Source organism: Pogona vitticeps, chromosome 4, assembly GCF_051106095.1.
Source record: "Pogona vitticeps strain Pit_001003342236 chromosome 4, PviZW2.1, whole genome shotgun sequence".
NCBI classification, from domain to species: Eukaryota; Metazoa; Chordata; class Lepidosauria; order Squamata; family Agamidae; genus Pogona; species Pogona vitticeps.
This window is the reverse complement of record NC_135786.1, coordinates 193,473,586-193,493,524: the sequence shown is the minus strand read 5'-3', so window position 1 is coordinate 193,493,524 and position 19,939 is coordinate 193,473,586. Positions and strand designations below refer to the sequence as shown.

The 19,939-nt window shown below is 39.9% G+C and overlaps 1 protein-coding gene across 2 annotated transcripts in view; it reads right to left on the bottom strand.

Moving 5' to 3' along the window:
* SNTG1 (syntrophin gamma 1) overlaps window positions 1–19,939 on the bottom strand; it is a 290,507-nt gene that overhangs the window by 142,790 nt on the left and 127,778 nt on the right. For both annotated transcript variants that reach the window (XM_072998919.2, XM_078393734.1), the window contains one exon: window positions 6,584–6,704. The gene's annotated coding sequence lies outside the window, so the exon portion shown is untranslated. The remainder of the gene's footprint in view (window positions 1–6,583; window positions 6,705–19,939) is intronic.

Sequence of the window (19,939 nt, the reverse complement as noted above, 5' to 3'; positions counted from 1 at the left end):
TTTTATGGTAACTCCCTAGTAACACATTCCTCCATTATCTGTGTTGTATGATTGTTGATCTTGTCACAGACTCAGCCTAGGCTCTATCCCTAGAGCCCCTATCAGTTGCTGTGCAACTTTATCAACTGGAAAAGAATTATATCCCAAAACGAATTATAAGTGTATTTGACAAAACAACCAACAACAACCCCAAAGAAAACCAGACAAGGGCTATTTGTGCTTATATTTTCTTGGAAATGGCAGTTTAGGCTAAAAGCATACTGCTGATTGTTGCCAACTAATTGTGAAACTAAAGCTGCTCTTGAGGACAATTTTCAGTTGACTTGTCTACTGCTGCACAGTACTAGTCACAAAAACTCTAGGAATCACTTTCTCAAGTCCCACATAATAGCCTCATATTCATAAAATCAGCTTTACAACAAGAAGCACATCATAAATAAAACACCCAGATGGGAGACACAGCTACAGTCAATCCTGGACAAGCCATTTTGGAGATTGCTCATTTATTAAGTTCACTATAAGTCAGAAGCAATTTGACTGCATGTAACAACAACTACAGTATTTTTATTTCTTTTTTGGGGGGGGGGGTTCTGTAAAATGTGCCATGTTAAAGATATAGCTCTGCATAGCAATCACCTCCAAGTCACAAAATGGAAGATACATTACATTGTTTTTTTTTAAAAAATAATCATTTCTTTCTTTGTTTATTGCTTTTTGTGAGACCAAAAGACCAGTTATGTGAGAGGGAGCAGCAGATGTAGCTGAAGTAGGCCAAATGTAGGATATAACAGGGATAATTAATTATCCTAATATGGTATTGGTGAGGGTGGTTTGTCACACTGACTTCTGCCAAGCTTCAACTTTTCCCTGAGTAATTTGAAATAATCTACATCACAATGAATGCAGCTTTTTAGTGTACAGTACTCAATATAGTTAAGACATGATGAAGCATTTGGAGACTTGAACAGAGAATCAACACATGCATCTATTTGTTCAGTTGTCTGAAAATACATAAATTACTTGTGAGTCAAATGGACACATTTTCTCAAACTTTTTTTTAATGCATGTGAAGGCAAGGTGGGCAAAAGTGCACCATCTCCTCCAAATAGCAAGGACGTGGTGGTCAAGAAAAGGGAGGGGAATGTGATAAAACAGAAGGCTGATGAAGAAAGAGTTAAAATAGAGGTCTGTTTGACAGAAGAGGGGAAGGGAAAGGAGGAGGAACAAATTATTGACGTGTGGGAGGAGGAGATAAAAGTGGGAACAGGCGAGTGGGACTTTTGGATTTCAACAAGCAACAAGGAGAGTAAGGAAAAGAAATGTGATCATGTGAGTGAACTGTTGACTTTCCCAATTTGAAGGTGGGAAGTTTGCTGCCAGACCTGATACCCGAAAGAGAGGGGGTGACCATCACCGAAACTTCAGAATGCAGAATGGACAGTGGTGGTCTTTCCAAGGGGACGCGGTCACTCAAAGAGGGTGGTGCACCCAGCCCCCACCTACAACAAGCCACCGCCGGAGGGGGACTGGGCTCACCACCCATGCTGTGGCACCATTTGCGCGGTGAGGAACAAACAAGGAATGCTTTGGCCCGGCTCCCCAGTATTAAGAGGAAATGTTTGTTATAATAGTTCTGTGAAGTTGGAAAACAGTTATGTGAATGGGATCAAGTTTATCCTACTGAGGTAGTCACTGACATCCCCTTGTTAAATATGAATAAATCTGTTAATGGTTTAAATGAGTCTTCCGTTTCAACTTCTGTGCCACATTTGGGACTGCCTAAGACTTCACAAGAACCCTTTCGCAATGCACTAAAGAATAGTGGCTGATTCTCATGGTAGGATCACTCAGATAATGGCCTACAGGTAGATAATTTGATTTCTGTTTCTCATACCACATGCAGAAGCTTTACAGTGTCTTCCATAAACCAATGAAAAACAAGGTATCAACAATCTATATAGAAACACTGAACTCAGTTCTTCAGATCATTATATAGCCAAAATGATACCCCCTCTTTATGAATCAGAGGAAGGCAAAATAGATTCAGGAAAAATATAAAAGCTTACAGTTGTTTAAAATTACTGTATTAAGTAATCTGGTACGGTAGAACCCTGAAATCCACAATGATTAAGCATGCTCAGCAGCTGCAGAATGCTGGTTGGCAACATAAAAAGTGAAGTGGATAAACCAGGAGGGATGTGGCATACCAGAAAGAGAGCACAACTGACAGATATTCCACACTGTCAAGCTGTATTGCAGATCCTACCAGTAGAGATCTGGGTTGGTTTTTTTTTCCCAGTGGGAAACACTTTCCTTATGAGACCTTTAAAGAATGACCTTTAGAACTGACTTAATAAAGTATTCTTACATGCTTCCTCCCTTTTGACTGATAGGAACTCAAAACGTTCAAGAACAGCAAACTCATTTAAAATACCTCAGATTGTTGGCATATACCAACAAAACCACATATGATGGGCAGCTTGGCAATCAAAGCTGACCTCCTTTTGACAGAGAAAGTATTTATGCAATACTAAAATGCATTTGAATCCCTAACCACAGCATTCTCATTCTAAAGCGAAATGAATTCCCATGTGTTAATAGAAGGGCAACCGAAGCTCTTAGGATCACACTGGTTTGTATTCAGATTTGCTCCTCCACAAAGGGAGGGTTCCTTCTGATCATGAAAGCAACTGGATCACTGCAAAGCCTAATCAAAGAGGAAGAGTCACAGGGGACACCTTGTCAAATTCCCCTTTCCTCTTTGTAATTCCCAGTGCAACAACCTGCAACAACTTACTGTTTCAGATAGTTCTTCTCTAGAATAATGAGGGAAGTAGCACTGGGGACAACAAGGGCTACAGGGTGAGGGGAAACCAGGAAAAAATTTCCATTCTCCAGCAACAGAAGAATCTAAATCCAACTAAAGACCACTGTAACATTTTTTTTTTGCTATAGTGATACAGAAGAGAGATAAAAATGTGATGTCTTTGAAATAACAGTGAAGTTAAGGACAGATTTTTTTATCTTAATACATCATTAAATAATGAAAGAAAAAAAACTTAAAAGCCAATGCAAGCAATTTTGCCCATACTGGTAAAATTATATTGCCATATTCAATGAACATTATCTATCAAAAGAAGATAGCATATATTGCAACAGATTTAAAATACAGTGGCGCCTCGACTTATGAACTTAATTGGTTCTGGAACTCCGGTCGTAACTTGAAATGGTCGTAAGTTGAAGTACCATTTCCCACTGAAATGCACTGAAATGCAATTAATCTGTTCCGATCAAAGAAAAAAAAAATCACACACACACAAAAAAAACCCACTGCAAGACCCATCAGAAATGCGATTAATGTGTTCCAGCCGAAGGGGGGGAAGCAAACAAACTGTGCAAGACCCTTCAGAAATACAAAAAACACAAAGCAAAAAGCAAACAAACCATGCAAGACCCTTCGGAAATGGCAAAAAGAAAAAAAAGCAAAGCAGAAAGCAAACAAACCATGCAAGACCCATTGGAAATGCAAAAACAAAGCAAAACAAAAAGCAAACAAACCATGCAAGACCCATCGGAAATGCAAAAGAAAAAAAGCCGAAGGAAAACAAACCCTGCAAGACCCATCACAGCATAGAAATATAATCCCACCACACAGCCCAAAACCATGCTGCAAAATCCACCCAGAACAGTTTTTAAAAAGCAGAAAGCAGCACCTTACCTTACCAGGCAGTCTGAAGCCTCCTTTAATCACACTCACTTTAACTGCTGGGGCAAAAGAGCTACAAAGAAGCAGCCTCTTTGCCTACCTACGGTTAGCAATTTGAATTCCCCACCTTTTTCCCCTGCTTTTTTCTGTTCGTAACTGGAAGCTCCGGCCACAAGATGAAGCAAAATTTTGAGACTGGAACTGGTCGTAACTTGAAATGGTCGTATGTTAGGACATTCGTAAGCTGAGGCACCACTGTACCATAATTTCATGTGTGCATATCTTTCTGATGCAACAGCAATCTCTGTAATAAGAACATCTGCAAAGCCAAAGCTCCCAATCTAAATCTTGCCTCCCTTACGTACTCAGGTGGCATACTATCTCAAGTTCAAGCTGAAATTTGGCAATACAGTGGTGTCCCGACTTACGACCATAATCTGTTCCATAAGATTGGCGTAACTCAAAATGGTCGTAAGTCGAAGCACCATTTCCCATAGAAATGCATTGGAATGCGCGTAATCCATTCCAGAAAAGGGGGGGGGGGATAAAATAAAATTACAATAAAACACTGCAAGCCCCATAGGAATGAGCTGGGGCTGGAAAAAAATTACCAAAAAACATAATAACAATAACAATAACAATAACAATAACAATAACAATAACAATAACAATAACAATAACAATAACAATAACAATAACAACAACAACAACAACAACAACAACAACAACAACAACAACAACAATAATAATAATAATAATAATAATAATAATAATAATAATAATAATAATAATAATAATAATAATAATAATAATAATAATAATAATAATAATAATAATAATAATAATAATAATACCAAAAAAGCACAGTCAGCCCCATCAGAACACGTTGGGGCTGAGGAAAAACACACAAAAACAACCCTCCCATAGCCAGCCCCATCGGAACTTGATGGGGCTGGGGAAAAACACACAAAAACAACCCCCTGTACACACAGCCAGCCCCATTGGAATGCGATGGGGCTGAAAAAACCACACACAAAAACACACACACACCATACACAGCCAATCCCATCAGATGGGGCTGGGGGAAAAATACCAAAACACACAAAAAATCACAGCACAAAAACATAACCCCCCCCAACCCACCCTGCAAAACAAAGCAAATGTACTTACTCAGGAGCAGAAAGCAGCTCCAGGCAGTCGGAAGCCTCCTCCGACGCACTCACTCTAATTGTTGGAGAAAAAGAGCTACAAAGAAGTAGCCTCTTCACCTACCAACAGTTAGCAAATTTGAATTCCCTGCCTTTTTCCCTGCCTTTTTCCAGTTGCAACTTCAAGCTCCAGCCGCAAGTCGAAGCAAAATTTTGTGGCCGGAGCTGGTAGCAACTTGAAATGGTGGTATGTTGGGATGTTTGTGGGTCAAGGCGCCACTATAATACTAAGAAGCCTAATAAATCAAGGAAAACTGAAGTCACACATGTGAAGCATTTGAACATAATAATATGCAATATGTTTTTACTGATTTTCCAAGTGTTATTGCTGCAGGCAAGCCTTAACCAGAATTAGTACTCCCTCCGATTGTTTCCCATGCACCATATAAATCTGCTCTGAAGAGATGTCAAGACACTCTAGAACAGTTTTTAGCATCACAGACAACTTCAAGGATGAAGAAGAAATTTCCTTTGCAACTAGATATTGAGGGGATACCGTTGCATATTGACTTTAACTTAATACCTAATGAAAACCAATATTACATTTACTCTCTTCGGTGACAAAGCAAACAATTGCAAATGAAAAGGGTGAACCTGTCTCATTTTGATTCATTCTTTTGCAGAACTTGGCCAAGGATGTGATCCTGCAGATCAAAATTGTTCAGGTGCACAACAACAACATCAGCCACACAGGCTCCAAAATCTGTTCCAGAAATATGGATTTAGGAGACGCAGAGTCCAATACACTAAATCGCCCCAGATTGCTTTTAAATCCTGGTTCCTATGAATAAGAGAGCCAGCAAGAAAGCAAAGAGGAGACAGTTCTCACTGTTGTATTGGTAGCTTCTAACAGCTAAGTCAATATTCCTCGGGATATACTTTTTTCTTTGAGAAAATTTCTGGCACTTTCTCCCTTCCCAGACAAAGACCACTTGGCATAGCTTTCTCAAAATAACCTTCACCACTTTGGCTTCGTGATAGTTGGCATTTCTCTTTCACAAACTCTAGAATGATGCCCCAAAGGTCTGGAGCATTATCAAGGATATAAAATGTTGACCAGGCTGCCAACTCCCTTATTTTTGCTACTGTAGCAGACCACAAAAACATATTAAAACAAAATAAAATTGTGACTGCAATTCAGATTTAAGTCCCCACCACCACCATCAGGAGACAGGATGATCAGCATGTTTTTGTTCTGATGAGGAAGGGAGGAGAGGGAGAGATTATTTGTCACTGTAATTGATGGATGTCATTAGCTGGTCTTTTTTGTGCAATGATCTCTGGCCCTTGTCACTGGGTAAGAGTTCGTTGACCTTTTGCAGGTTGTATTTTCCAGAATGGTGAAAAAAAAGACAAAAGCTGTTCCCACAGCTATAAATACTATCCAACAAACAGCAACAGAGCATGGACAGAGTTCCTACTCCAGTCCTCTGAAGATGCCGGCCACAGAGACTGGCGAAACGTCAGGAAGAACAACCTTCAGAACACGGCCAAAGAGCCTGAAAAACCCACAACAACCATTATTCATGTTGTGTATTGTAAATGTGTTTTTAGACTGTTTTCTTTTGTAAAAAAAATTTAAAAAAAATAAAAATTACATCAAAAGGTTAAAAGCCAGCCTTCAAGATAGTCACAGGAAAAAGCTCCATGATGATAAACTGTAACCTACCACTTGAAGACTTGGTAAAACACTGCTGAGAGGAAAGCTGGTAGCCATTCACAGACTTGCTCAATCATGATTCTTCTTGATTCTTTATGGACACGTTGAAGAACAGAAGAACAAGATGTACCTGTTGAATGCATAGGAGGAAAAAAAACTCATTAGAAGTCCAGAATGTTTTGCAGATCACAACCAAATAGTACTTAATTTTTATTACATGTATGGTGAGGGATGTGCAGGTCATCTGTATAGGACCTGAATCCACTTCAGTGTTATCTTAGGAGGTAATGCATTTCCTCTGTGAGATGCAGGTCAGATCTATACCAACAATATATTCCAACAGACTCCCGCATCCAGCCCCAATTATTCACTGGATGCACATACAAAACCACCGAAACTTGGGCATCAAAGCTTAGAGATGGATTTAGGAGGATACTCAAGCTGCACACCTGTGGTTTTTGGAAGGCGTGTACCTAACCATTACAAGTTGGATCCATTTTCCCTGACCTGCGTTTGGATTGTCTTGTCTGGATTAAGTTTCAGCTTGGATGCATAGGCTTCAATGGAGGCCAGAGTGCCTTTGCATGTTAAAAACTAGTGTGCCAGGTCTTGGAGACGTCTGATCTTGCCATGGTGACACATCCCAGCTGGGTTACTGTAATGACCTGTGTGAAGCTGCCTTTGGAAAGTGTTCAGAAACCTCAGCGGCTCCAGAACACTGCAGCTAAGTTGTTAAGTAGGGCTGGTTACAGAGATCACATAACACCACTATTGCAGCAGCTCCACTGGCTGCTAGTCCATTTCTGAGTACAATTCAAAGTGCTGGTTCTAACCCATGAAGCCCTGAACAGCTTGGGTTCAAACTATCTCAAATACTGTACAGTGGTGCCTTGCATAACGAGCACACCATTTAACGATGAATCCGCATAGCGATCTATTTTTGCGATCGCTAATGCAATCACATTGCGATGTTTAGATAGGGAAGACATTGCATTGCGATGATTGGTAAGCGTTTCGCTTACCAATCTTCGCACTGCGATGTTTTTAGAACAGCTGATCGGCGGTTCCAAAATGGCTGCCGGGTAACCAAAATGGCCGCCGCAAGCATTTTCGCGTGCTGCCCTCACTTACTGAGGCGGCAAAAATGGTAGCGCTATGGAGGATCTTCGCTCAACGCTGAGTTTTCGCCCCATAGGAACACATTAAATGGAGTTTAATGCGTTCCTATGGGGTTTTTCTATCCGTCTAGCAATGTTTCCGGATAGCGACGATTAATCCAGAACGGATTAACGTCACTATGCGGGGCGCCACTGTATTTTCCTTTATGAACCTGCCCAAGTGTTAAGATCATCATCAGAGGCATTTCTCTCAGTCCAAACTCCTTCACAGGTGCATTTCATGAAACCCCAGGAGATGGTCTCCTCTGTCACTGCTCCCAGACTTTGGATCTCCCTCCCTTAGGAGACCAGGCTGGCCCTGTATTTGCTATCTCTCTGCAAGTAGGCAAAGTCATTTTTCTTCAGGCAGGCCTTCCCTTGGTGCGTGGCTGTCAGAGGAATTTATTTAAAAATGAAATTTTTTCATGTTTTTTGAGGTTTGTACTTTTGTTGCTTTTAAATCTGTTTTTAAAATGCATTTATCTAATTGCTTTCAGCTTTCAGTCTTCCCTTTTTCAATGAGGTAAGCCAGCTTGGTTCCTTTTATAGGAGAAAGGTGTAGTAAAATTATTTTTAAAAGATAAGTAAATAATCAACAGAACTCTGAATGTCTATTCAAGTTAAACCACTACAGGATAACTAATATGTTTTTTGAAAACCCATAATTTATTTTACTGCAATCATAACATAGGAGAAGGGTACGGAAATAAATAGCAAAGACAGGATTCTGTACTTTCTGCTCTTTGTACTAAGACTTTCTGATTCTTCACTGTTTCCTGCCTTTGACTTGAAAGGAGCAATACTTGACATAACTGGAGAGAAGGACTGGAAAATTGTTACCAAAGATGCATATAAACCTTCCACTGTTTCAAATACTTGGAAAAAACAACTATCAGCATAGTTCGGGCAATCTGTGCCAAAAAAGGGAAGACAATTTTGTGCAAAATTTCATTCTCACTGATGCAAGAACTCTCCTGACAGTATCAAGAAATTTACCACCAGTTTCTTCTCCTCATATGTGTGTAGAAACCACGAAATGAGTTACATCCCTAATGGTTTCTCAAACCAAGAAGCATCTGTAAGGGAAAAGCAGTGGAAGCATGGCCAGTGGAAGAAAGAAATCATACCATAAAAGACTGGTAGTCAGAATAGCTAACGTGTACTTTAAGAGCAGAAGGAGACACCTGTGTTTATTAGTTGCTGGACTATATTCAAGTACAAAAGCATGATTAGATGATACACTTATATTTGAAAGAGATGCACAAACAAAATTTATTTTTTTTAAAAAAAATGCATAAAATGTATACATTATAGAAATCTAACACCAAAACATCCACAGATTTTCAAAATGGAAGAAAGAAGAAAAAGCCTTGCAATCTGATCTGAAAACTGAATAGAATGAGAAAGTTCATGGGATTTCAAAATGTGCAAAGAAAACAAAATGGACAGCTTTTCCTATTCCTTGTTGACTGTCTTTGAAGCAGTAAAGCGGACTTCTCATCCCAAAAAGCTTCTTGTTTTAATTTAGACATTGAACCAAACATTTTATATACAACTTTCTACTTTCAAATGAAAGTTATTCAGCCCATTACACCTCGTTAATGTTCCCTCATTTTTTCTACCATCATTTTTGTTCATATTTCACAGAACCGTTAAGCATATTCAAATGAAGCAAAATTATAATTCTCCTGAGAAATTTCTATCTCAAATATTATTAAACACATCATTGACATGAAGCTCTACATTCTCAGGAGAAAGAAACTGATACCCGCTTCTTCTTCTTCTTTGTTTCTAATTTTTAAGATCTGCAAAAGGACATATAACCAATGAAAACAGAGGACCAGTCTCCATAGGCACTATACGAATTACGTGTTTTTAATACACTACTTTTTGAAAGGGGAAAGTGAGATTACAGAAAGATCTGCTTAATCTTTGCATTGGTCCTTGTAAAACAAAGAAACATTTCAGGGAGAAATAAATAGTGTTTCAGAGACAGCATCCAATATTCTGGGTCCAATATGGTGGTAGAATTTAGTTAACAAATCACAAATGAAGATTCTGCAGTACCAGAACGGGGCTAAAGCAAGCAGACAAGATGTTGAGAATGGCGAAAGACAAAATTGACCAAAATTCCCAGAAAGAACTGGCCAGACTGAGTGAATGGCAATAAATAATATTAAATATAAAAGGGCAAACCTATTACTCATTAGTGCTTTTTTTTTTTAAAAAAAAAACATAAATACCAAGATTTAGCAAAGGGACTGTAGTACATCCATAGAGCAGGTAGAGACTTCTCAAATCAGGTAGAGACTTCTAAACTCTGGTTGTGTTTTGGGGAAAATAGATGCAGGGATAAAGACTCTGGGCCCAAACAGACCTATGCTTGCCCTAAAGTGGATGAGTACAACATTCAAGTCCCAATAACAATGTAGCACACACAGAAACTCATCTATAAAAAAATGTTGATGAGCTATTTGCTGGAAGGTGAGGCTGATGGATGACTTTTTTATTTCCATTTATTAGTACTAAATCAATACAGTTGATTTGTCTTTTCTATTGCTTTGGGTTGTAATTTAATGATGTTATAACCAGGGACAAGAACTTGTGAGTTGTTGTGGAGAGAGTGGTGGCCAATCAGCTACAGACACTCCTGGAGGAAACCAATGCCCTTGACCTGGTCCAGTCCAGGTTCAGGCTGCGTCACGGCACAGAGACGGCATTGGTTACCCTGCAAGATGACCTTTTGAGGGAGGGTCAAAAGGGATCCCTAGAAGGGATGCCGGGCCTGCTGCCTTTGAAGGTGGCTGTGGGGGCAGCACACAAGCCAATGGCAGAGTGGGTGACAGGGGTGGGTGGCAGTGGTAGCCGGCCCACTTTCTCTGCACACGCACTGGCTGAGCAGCACATGCACAGTCTGAGTTGTTGGGTTCAACTCCTGAGTACCAAGCCGGGGCGGGGGGAACGACTTGAGACTCAGACTCAAGAGACTCAGACCTGAAGACTCGAAGTCGGACTTGGGCCCCAAGACTCAGACTTGGGACTCGGATCTCAAGACTTGCCAACACCCCTGGTTATACCTAGCTCATTTTACTTATTTTTTATTCATTTTCTGAACTATCTGAATATTGTTTGAGTTATTCTTTTTTAAATTGTATAATTTATTGTTTTTAGCCTCCACCCCTAGATGGCAGAATATAAATGCAGTAAAGTAAATAAAATAATTAAAAACATTTGCTGCATATTAATATGCATGGCGACAACTGCTTCAGGAAGAAAAGATCTCCAACTGAGATATCTGAACTAGTTTCTTTTTTTATTCAGCATGAGATTGCTGAGGTCCCTCAGAACTAAATGTTTTCTTGACTTCTTATTTATTTATTAGAGCAAAGCTTTGAATTTAGTTTACTAGCAGGCAGTGTTTCAGAGTTGCAAAACCTCATCTATACTACATGAGATAGCAGAGTTGGGTGGCAGCCTCCCTCAGCACTGAATCTGGCAGTCTAATATGTAGTAGGCTACAATCCCTAGCAGTTCCTCTGTCAATTATAAAGCTTTGAAGTAAATGAAATGATTTCTTCCTTTTTACTTAAGCTACTACTATATGCTTCACTTATCTGCAACAAGGTCTGGTATCACAGAGCAATTCCAACTTAATCATATAAACAATGCTAAATATAGATAGAGAAGTTTATTATTCAATTCTTCAAAAAAAATTGTCTGCTTTATGAATGTGGGATTCAGTGCTTCTCTATCCATGATTTAAAATGCCAGGTAATGGGCTGATTTCCTGCACAATATCATGCCCACATTGTCAGCAGGAAAAGGATGTCATGCAAACAAAGGGCAGCCTAAATGCTGGAAACACCAATGTCAGCAGTCAAGATTGTCTACAGGATACCCTCCTCAGCTCACTACCATTCACAAATGACACCATGCAAAGGGAAAATCCCAGAAGCTGACTCCCTTTTTTTCATAAATTAATCACTTACCCAAACACAAAACAATGGTCAGGGCTATTTTTTGACAAGTGTAAATTAGACAGAGGTCATCCGGGAAACGGACACTAAAATTCTGTAGGATCTTGAGAATTATATTAAAGATTTAGTAAGTGCCAACAATGTGTTCAGTCTCAGAAGAAACATGTGAGAAAACTCTACTTTGAAGAATAAACTATTTAAATATATCAAAATCTCTACTGATTTCTCAAAGTTATACTGCTAAAGAAGTTCAGTGTATCTGGTTAACTACGAAAGAGTTACAGAATGTTGGCTCTAGGAATGTTCACATTTACGACTCACTGAATCCAGTGGAGACACTCCACTGGCAAAACTACTTTTGTGAGCAGAACCAAGAGAGGGATTATTCCCCCTCCCCCACAGTCCTTGTGTGCCTTTTCAACCCAATTTCTTGTTGCAGAGTTTTGACGTTCTGGTAAAATTCCTTTTGCTACAGAGTAGAAGTAAAGAGACTCACAGAAGACAATAGCTACACATTCCTTAGACAGTCCACCCCTATCTCACTTAAAATCTGTCTCACTTTGAGACATTTGTAGGAGAAAGAATAAAACCATTTCATTACTTACAGTTGTGGATACAGCAACAGCAACAGACTAAAGAGGAGGAAAGACCACTAAGCAAAGAGGCAGGGCTCTCTTTGAATTCGGAGGCAGGAGGAAATGATTGGTTAATGCTGGATAAGCTGACAGTCACCCAGCCCAGAAAGGTTATCTCAGTGGTCCCCAACCTTGGGCCTCCAGATGTTTTTGGACTTCAACTCCCAGAAATCCTAGCCAGCAGAGGTGGTGGTGAAAGCTTCTGGAAGTCATAGTCCAAGAACATCTGGAGGCCCAAGGTTGGGGACCACTGGGTTATCTCATCTCCTAGGCACACAAACCACAGGCAGCATAGGGGTTATAAAAACTCCAACATTTCTTCCTTTGTAGAATATGTGGTGAAAACTGTAAGCTATATAAAGGTGGAAAAATTGATACAAATAACCATAAGCAAAGAAAAATCAATCAAGTCCCAAAAAGTAATTTTGCTTTCTTGGGTTGCTTGATTGGTTTTTCTTTCTTTATCCCCCCCCCCCCAATGGAGAAGTTTCCAGTTCATTTCTCAAGCTGAGCAATATGCAGAACCATTGAAAGCTGCTGCCAGTCAGTACAAATAAAACTGAGCTAAACAAACCCATGGCAGGACTTAGTGGAAGACAGATTCTTATGCATCTGTGACAAAGCTCCAGGATGCTTGGTTTAAAAAGAAAAGCTAGCCTGGATAACAGCTCATTCGAAACAGCTCATTCGAAAATTACAGATGATCTCTACTGCTGACTTCATACAGATATGAAAAGTAACACTGGTGACAGCAATTTTTTAAACCATTTGAACTCTATCAAAGTCCAAAATTCTTAGCAATTTCTATATTCAGTTTAGCTTAATATAGCTTTGCCCAGAAGCAGTCTGGTACAGTAAGCATCTCCGATTTTGTCCTGCTTTCATGCCTATAAAATTGGCTTCATCTGGCACTCCAAGCCTAGTTCTCACTTACTCCTAGGAAAGCAGCTGCCAGTCAGGACTTTACTGTTACTGGGACTTGGCCCCTTGCCCCCATCACTTCCTCCTAAGTGGCTAATTAACCTCCCGATGCACCTGCTCCCACAGCTGAGTGCCCTAAGCTACAGGACACTGGCAGCTTCAAGCATGTCCCGCTGCTAAAGCAACTAAGTAGTGGCAGCAGCTTGCCTCACGCTGAGATGGCTTCATATCCATCAGCATGAAGGAAACATTCACTTGTGTTGATGTGATGGTCCATTACTCTGATGGTTCTCATTTACTAAGAAGGAATACAACTCACTGAGCAAGTCTGCACAGCCAGTTGCAGCCCATATACAAACTTGTTCACTGGGTGACACTGTGAGTATTCACTATTTCTATGATAAAATAAAATGACAATAGGAAATTTGAACCATTAACAAGTGAAACCACATCAGTCTTTGGAATTGGAACTGTAGAATTTAATTTAATAATGAGGTCATCAAATGAAACCCAAAGCTTTAAATTGTCTAATTAAGCATTAGACTGCTTTTTTGTTTGAGCTGTATACACACAGACTGACTTGACTGACAATAAGACAGTTTGTGTAGGAATGCCTAATATGCTAATAATGCACACAGGATTCCTTTTGTTGCTTACAATTTTATTCATTCACTCCTTCAATAACAATCATTAATGCTTCCAAAAGTGTGTGAATAATGTTAAAACAATTCCTATATGCCATTCAAAATATTAAGTTGATTAAAAACACCCACACTTACCTCTACTATAAACTCATTGTTGGTCCCAACAAAGTTGTCATAAGGTTTGCAGAAATGGTGAATGACATTAACTAGCCTTTAGATAAGGCACTATATCATATGAACACATTTATGCTCACTGTACTAGATCAGACTCAAGACACATACTGGAAAGAAACCACTAAGAAACTCTGGTTCAAACTACAGAAGTAGCTCCACCTGTGATAGATCGTTCAGTACATCAGTCCCCTTTATATATTGTGTAAATGCTAGCATTTGGATTTTAGATTTATGCAAAGAGGCATAAAACACCCAAACATAAACCCATCCATGTTTTAGGCACATGAAGACCTGTGTTCAGCCTCCCTTTGAACAGAGTATCAGCACGGAGGACTAACTTGTCAGTGCTTGTATAATACAGAACTTCAGCCCCTACGATTTCCTACCCATCAAGCAGAAATGTTGAGACACAGTACAGGACACAAGAAGGTTTATATTACTCTTACTAGGACAGATCCTCCTGAGGGAGGGGAAAAAGTTCCAGTAGTATCACCTATGAGATTAGTGTCCCACTCTGACAATATTGTGCACAAAGCTCTTCACTATTGCACCATCTTAGAAATAAAATGACATATTGTAGGGCCACCATAGTATTTACGAGGAGATGCTGATAAGTACTGAACCTTTTCCAGAAAAAAATGAGCTAGGAAGCTGTAACTGCCACACTATTCTACATATTCCCCCAGGAAGTCAATGCACTTGCGACATCTGTCCTGCAGCTTCTTAAGTCCCTGCAAATAAAATTCTTCCAACTGCTGGTGTAACCACTCATTTGCAGCATTAGTTGCCTCCAGAACGCTCCCAAATCGTTGTCCCTTTAGGTGTTTCTTGAGTTTGGGGAACAGATAATAGTCAGAAGGAGCCAGGTCAGGAGAATAGGGTGGATGGGGCATCATTTGAAAGCCTAAGGACGTCAGTTTTGCCATTCTTTCACCTGCAGTGTGTGAGGAGGCATTGTCATGCAACAGGATGACAACCTTGGAGAGCTTTCCTCGATGTTTTTCCTTGATGTTTTGCCTCAACTTCGTCAATAAAGCACAGTAATATTGTGCATTGATTGTTGAACCCTGTTGGAGGTTGTCCACCAGCAGAACTCCCTTCTTATCCCAAAAAACTGTTGTCATTTGCTTCTGCACTGACCTTTGCACTTGCCACTTCTTTGGCCTGGGGGAACCACTGTGCCTCCATTCTTTAGACTGTTCCTTTGTCTCAAGAACATAACAGTAGATCCATGTCTCATCACCAGTTACCAGTTTGCCCCAGGAAATCTGACTCATTTCTTGCAAAATATTCCAAAACAGCCACCGATGACTCCACACATTTCCTCTTTTGTTCGCTCGGGGATCCACTTTGCTGCCAGCTTTCTCATTTCCAAGTCAATGTGGATAATGGCACCAACTCTCTTACATGATATTCTTGGATATATAGCAATATTTTTGGCTGATATTCGGTCCTCCATGACCATGTCATGGATGGATTTCACATTTGGAGGCACAGAGACAGAATTAGGCCTTCCACTCGGTTTCTCACTTTCAACACCGAAATGGCCAGTTTAAAAAATGACAACCCAACATTTAACTGTTGCATATGAAGGGCCACTGTCACCCATAGTTTGTGACATTTCATCATGGATCCGCTTTGCACCTTTCCCTTGGAGATACAGGAACTTGGTTAGGGTCCTCTGCTCTTCCACACTGAACTTTTCTGGAGGTGCCGCCATGTTTACTTTGGACCAGAAAATGAAAGTTAAGTTAAAATCATAGGTAGTTGATTTTTGCACCATTGAATATAGACAAATTGGCCAATACATCCTGCAATTTATAGCTTCCTAGCTCAATTCTTTCTGGGTAAGGCTCAATATTTATCAGTACTCCCTCATATTTGGTTAAGACTATAAGCCATTATCAGAACATCACCCTAACAGTTTATCCTCAAATAATGAATTTAATAACACAACATATGCAGCACTTAGGATGCAAAGTTCTCTTTTTTTCCTCTGTGTTTTTATTTCTTAAGATATTCCTATTTGCTGAAACCAAGAAGTGAGTGTTTCACATGTGCCCAAAGGAAGAAAACTGAAGGCAGATTTATACGGCCAAAGAAACGTGGTCCATGATAGTTTCTGTTAGATTTGCACTTGAGTGTGAATGCAAACTGTATCCAACTTTAGCACTGCCAGGCATACTTGATGATGCAGCTGACAGAAAAGTGGACAAAACGTGTATACCTGTAGTTGAGTCCGTAGTCACAAAATATTTCTATTTAAAAGTGTGTGTACACAGAAATCTGTTATGTTTAGAAAAATAAATTGCAAAAATGTATATACCAAAAGTGTGGAAAGAATGCATGAATTTTGAAAAATCCATACAAAACCTCTGTATATCTTGAAAAAAAATATATGTTCATACACATTTCCATAGAAATGGAAACAAAAACAAAATCTCTACAATCTGAATACAGACTTAGGTACCAATGAAGGTGAATGTGGAAAAATAAAAAGCCCAGCCAAGCTGAATTCAGATATGTCCATCCCTGTCCACAGAACACCATCAGTTGGGATTAAAAACAAGGACATATGGGCTTCGACATCATCATCATACTTAACATTGTGGTTGCATCTCATACTACCTGAGATACTGTCCAGAGGTGCCTCTGCCAGGTTTATTGTACTGAAAACGGATACAATCACACTGGTGATAGGCAAAAAAACTACTGCATTGTCCAATGAAAGGAACAAAAGAATCAGAAACATTAGCATATTATTGCAACTTAAAAACAGACAGACAGAGAGGTAGACAGACAAATCTTCTAGATAAGAGGCTGTGTATGGAAAGGAAATAACTGCTGTATGGGATACAGGATTTACCACTCCTTGATTCACTGCCTTCCTTTCACTGCAGTACCTTGGTATTTGTTACTCATAATCATCTGTCAAATTAATCAGCACTACAGACCTTATAGTCCACATCAAGCATTAAGATGTACTGTTTTTAAAGCAAGAAATACATCTGTTCAGAACCAAACGTATTTCACCTTATTAAGCCAAGATGCATATGAGCCTGTCTCAGTGTGCTCCTTCCTAGCATCAACTTTTTCATCCTCCCTCTGCGTCTTGTGACTGAAAATTTCCTGGGTTAGAAATGAGGTTTTACTTTCTCTTTTTTTTTCCTCCCCATCTCAAGAAATGATCTGCAGTTCATTTAAAATCATGGCTTGTTCCAAACCTTGCAATCGCAGTTCCCCAGTCTGGAGGTTAAAAAAAATCCATGGTTTATTAATTCGGGAAATCTTCACATCTGACACTGCCAAGAAGGCAGAGGAGGTGCAAGGACTGACCACCTTAACAAAAGATTGGGACATAACTTAGTTTAGTAAATTGTGATTTGTATTTTTAGTCCCTTTTTTAAAAAAAACCCCCTCAAAATACTATTTCGTTCTAAAATATGAGGAAAGAAAACAGTCTTAAGCTCCTTGGAGCCATAGAAAGATTCTTCTGATCTTCATTACAAAGGGAAATAATAAAGACACGCTGCTTCAAGACAGTTCTCATTGATCAGGCAAACACAAAAGCTGATCTCCTGCCTACCCTCCCAAATGCCTGAAGAGGAAAAGCTAATGCACAGTCTTAGATGTCAGGTGCTGGAAATGGGTCTCTCCCTCCCTCCCTCCCTCTCTCACTCACTCAGCAACAGTTGTTGGCCAGGGACCTGAAAGAACTGCTGGGCTGATCCTCAGAAACTATTTTCAATGAACTTGTGAAAACCTCTGCATTCCTTGTGTAGGCAGAAGAACAACAGGAATAAGACTGTACAGCTTCCACAGCATTAAAAGCTAGTGGGTAGAAGAGGAAGTACAAAGAAGTAGAGTGCGATGTTAGGGCTAAGAGTGACGGTGTGCAAGATAATGCAAGATAACTCAGAATGCTAGCAAAACAATATAGGGAGCTCAAAATGTGGGACAGGAGCCAAAGAGGATGGAGACTGTCATCAACTTTGAAAGGAACATAAAATTCCCCAACACTTTTGTGGCAATCACCCTGCACTGGTTCATGTAGGAGACTATTTGCATGTACCAAAGGGATCTGTTGGGAGGCGGAGCCAGAAAAACCAGAAGGGAGGGCTGAGGCAAAATTTTGGGAGTGAGTTAGGGAGTTTGAGTCAGAGATGAGAGTCTGAAGTGGAAGAGTTAGTCTGTGGGATTTAGAGAGTGCGGTAGATTCAATAAGATTTTGAATTCAAATACTGTATCATTTCCTTCCTTTCAAATCAAGGGGGTAATGTTGGCTTATATAAATTTTTGGGGGGGTAAAGGTTAAAAAAGTTCCCTGACCCCTGCTTTAAAGTCTGTGAAGAACCCGTTTAAGTGAACTGTAAGCAATAAACCTCTTTAGTTCAACTTTATACTCAGCATGGACCTCAGTCTTTCTAATTAAGGGGTACTGACAGAGGTCAACTGGTGGCAACATAAAGGAGATAACATGTTGTGGGCCTCAGGCTAGTGAAATAATCTGGGGACGTGCGAGAGATACATCACAACTTTCTAACATGTGAGACTGTTTTGACTGTTATTATGAAGACAGCTGTTCAGAATAACATCTCAGAAGCTGCCCCTGCCCCCAACCTCATCAACATTATAGAAGCTGATGACAAAGCCCAGCCAGTTCTTCTCTTATTTCAACGCAACTACCTGGATAACTTAACAGGCATTAAACAGTTGTTCACAGGAAGGAAAAAGGGAAATGTTGTGACATCCTTTGGCAGCACAGTAAATGTTTTCTGGACCCTTGGGGATTGCTGTGTCCAGTATCAATTTATGCCAGCAGTATTTAAGGGCTTGCAAAAGCAAAAGGGGTGGCAGTTTTGCTGGCAAGCATAGCAAAGCCATCTGGTTGTGATTCACTTGCCAAACATATAACCGGTCTTTAGTTACACTACCACAAGTTACTATTTTTATGTGCAACTAAACCTATAGTTATTCTATACGGAAAAAATATGCAGTATTTGCCAGATATCATTCAATCATTTTTTTCCTTGTAAATAGACAGCCAGATGCCTTCAGGAAGCTTAAAGAAAATTATGAGACACAATGCCGTTGGCCACTTATTTTACAGGTAAGCTTCATTTCTATGTGGGTGCTGAATTAAACCAGGAGTGAGTAAAGCCTGGGCTTCTAGGAGTAGTTGTTCTACACCATTCATTAGCTACAGGTAGAATCCTAGAATAATGGAGTTGGGAGGGGCTTATAAGACCATCAAGTCCACCCCTCTGCTCAATGCAGGGATCCAAATTGAAGTAGATCAGACAAATGACTGTCCAATTTTTTAAAAATGCCTCCAGTGTTGGAGGTCTCAGCACATTCAAAGGTAATTATTTCCATTCTCAAACTGCTCTAACAGTTGGGACGTTTTTCCTCATATTCAGCCAAAATCTGGCTTCCTGTAACTTTAGCCCATTATTACGTGTCCTGTATTCTGGGATGATTGAGAATGGATGCTCCCCTGCATGACTGTACCTTAAATATATGAAGAGTGCTATCATATCTCCCTCTCAGTCATCTTTTCGCAAGGCTAAACACACTTAGTTTATGCACCAACCTCCATTGCTGAGGAGACTGAAATTGAACAACTTTATGAAGATTTACAACACCTTCTAGAACTGACACCGAAGAAGGATGTTCTTCTCATTCTAGGGTACTGGAATGCCAAAGTAGGGAGTCAAGAGATAAAAGGAACAACAGGGAACTTTGGCCTTGGAGTTCAAAACGAAGCAGGGCAAAGGCTAATAGAGTTTTGTCAAGAGAACAAGCTGGTCATCACAAACACCCTTTTCCAACAACACAAGAGGCGACTCTACACATG